The sequence below is a fragment of the Marmota flaviventris genome, chromosome 2 (assembly GCF_047511675.1).
Source record: "Marmota flaviventris isolate mMarFla1 chromosome 2, mMarFla1.hap1, whole genome shotgun sequence".
In the NCBI taxonomy this organism is placed as follows: domain Eukaryota; kingdom Metazoa; phylum Chordata; class Mammalia; order Rodentia; family Sciuridae; genus Marmota; species Marmota flaviventris.
Window position 1 is genome coordinate 51,538,758 of NC_092499.1, and position 2,913 is coordinate 51,541,670.

At 36.4% G+C, this 2,913-nt stretch overlaps 1 non-coding gene across 1 annotated transcript; it reads left to right on the forward strand.

Moving 5' to 3' along the window:
• The first annotated feature begins 657 nt into the window (after window positions 1-657).
• LOC114081992 (U6 spliceosomal RNA) lies at window positions 658-764 on the forward strand. Its single transcript, XR_003580909.2, has one exon. It is a non-coding gene; the product is annotated as a U6 spliceosomal RNA (small nuclear RNA).
• Window positions 765-2,913: the final 2,149 nt, after the last annotated feature.

Here is a 2,913-nt window from a genome sequence, read left to right on the forward strand (position 1 = left end):
TTCCGGGGATTTCCCGAGAGTTCCCATTGGTTGGGGAAGTGCAGGAGGAGGGATTTCCGGGAGAGATAGTTCCAGCAGTGGGTTCCTGGACAAGCCGCGTGGCGTTCGGGAGGATTCCCCGGGAGCTGTGTGAAGTGTTTTCCTGCAGTTTCAAAAATAAAGTTTGTTCCTGCTTCAGTGGCTCGTGATTTGTGCCCAGCCAGACTGCGGCATCAAAGAAGACATTTTGCATTTGTTTTTTAGGGATTGGCTAGCTTCACGTAGCATAATCTGCTCTAATGCCATCCATTTCCCTGCAAATTCCATGATTTTGTCATTTTTTAGTGCAGAGTAATACTCCATTGTGTATAAATGCCACATTTTTTTTATCCATTCATCTATTGAAGGGCATCTAGGTTGGTTCCACAGTCTAGCTATTGTGAATTGTGCTGCTATGAATATTGATGTTCAACATGTATTTTAAACCAAATTTTCTTATTTATTTGTGAAAAAGCAATAGTAAAAAAAAATCATAGTCGTTTTATAGTCAAAATCATTTAGCATCTAGATATAGTTTATAGCCAATGCTGTAAGTCTGCTAGTAATTAATTCTTAGATTTGTTACACATGCAATAAGATATTTGAAGGCTGGAATTTGCTCATTAAAGACTATCTTTAGTGCTTGCTTTGGCAGCACATATACTAAAATTGGAACGATACAGAGAAGATTAGCATGGCCCCTGCGCAAGGATGACACTCAAATTCATGAAGCGTTCCATATTTTTAGCAGAAAGAAACACGAGCAGTATGAAAAGACAAGGAAAGAAAGGACCACAAGCAATGCAGTTCAACTCAACTTTAGAAGAGGTAATAGCTGCACCAGATGGAATGTCAGATAAAGAGTTCAGGATTTACATGCTTCAGATGATCTGGAGTCTCAAGGAAGACATTAGACAGCAAAATCAGACAATGAAAGATCACTTCAACAATGAATTACATAGACAAATCCAAGAAGCAAAGGATCAACTATACAGGGAGGTAGAGTTATAAAAAACAAACAAACAGAAATCCTAGAAATGCAGGAAGCAATAAACCAACTTAAAAACTCAAATGAGAATACTACCAGCAGAGTAGAACACTTAGAAGATAGAACATCAGACAATGAAGATAAAGTATTTCAACTTGAAAAGAACATAGACAGCTCAGCGAGACTCTTAAGAAACCAAGAGCAGAACATCCAAGAAATATGGGATAACATAAAGAGACCAAACTTAAGAGTCATTGGGATACAGGAAGGTATAGAGGTCCAAACCAAAGGAATGAGCAATATGTTCAACGAAATAATACGAGAAAACTTTCCAGACTTGAAGAATGAGACAGAATCCCAAATCCTAGAAGCCTACAGGACGCCGAATGTGCAAAATCATAAGAGATCCACACCTAGACACATTATAATGAAGATGCCCAACATACAGAATAAGGAGAGAATTTTAAAAGCTTCAAGACAAAGGAAGCAGATTACATTTAGGGGCAAACCAATCAGGATAACAGCTGATCTTTCAACACAGACTCTGAAAGCTAGAAGATCCCAGAACAACATATTTCAAATGCTGAAAGAAAATGGGTTCCAACCATGAATTGTGTATCCAGCGAAATTAAGCTTCAGGATGGAAGATGAAATTAAAATCTTCCACGATAAACAAAAGCTAAAAGAATTTGCAGCTAGAAAACCATCTCTTCAAAACATCCTCGGCAAAACATTACAGGAAGAGGAAATGGAAAATAACAATGAAAACCAACAGTGGGAGGTAGGACAGTAAAGGGGGGAATAATAATCAAAGAGGAAAACAAACCATGTTTAGTAACATAAATAAACAAATATGGCTGGAAGAACAACCCATATCTCAATAATAACCCTAAATGTTAATGGCTTAAACTCACCAATTAAGAGACACAGGCTAGTAGAATGGATCACAAAACAAGACCCAACAATATGCTGCCTACAGGAGACGCATTTGATAGGAAAAGACATACACAGGCTGAAGGTGAAAGGTTGGGAAAAATCATATCACTCATATGGACTTCGGAAACAAACAGGAGTGTCCATACTCATATCAAATAAAATAGATTTCAAGCCAAAGTTAATCAAAAGGGATAAAGAGGGACATTACATACTGCTCAAGGGAACCATACACCAACAAGACATAACAATCATAAATATATATGCTCCAAACAATGTGCAGCTATGTTCATCAAACAAACTCTTCTCAAGTTCCAGAGTCTAATAGACCATCATACAATAATCATGGGAGACTTCAACACACCTCTCTCACCACTGGACAGATCTTCCAAACAAAAATTGAATAAAGAAACTATAGAACTCAATAATACAATTAATAACCTAGACTTAATTGACAAATATAGAATATACCACCCAACATCAAGCAGTTACACTTTTTTTCTCAGCAGCACATGGATCCTTCTCAAAAATAGATCATATATTATGTCACAGGGCAACTCTTAGACATTATAATGGAGATAATACCATGCATCTTATCTGATCATAATGGAATGAAACTGGAAATCAACGATAAAAGAAGGAAGGAAAAATCATGCATCACTTGGAGAATGAACAATAGGTTACTGAATGATCAATGGGTTATAGAAGACATCAAGGAGGAAATTAAAAAATTCTTAGAGATAAATGAAAACATAGACACAACATATTGGAATCTATGGGACACAATGAAAGCAGTTCTAAGAGGAAAATTCATTGCCTGGAGTTCATTCCTTAAAAAAAGGAAAAACCAACAAATAAATGATCTCACACTTCATCTCAAAATCCTAGAAAAAGAAGAGCAAAACAACAGCAAAAGAAGTAGAAGGCAAGAAATAATTAAAATCAGAGCTGAAATTAATGAAATCGAAACAAAA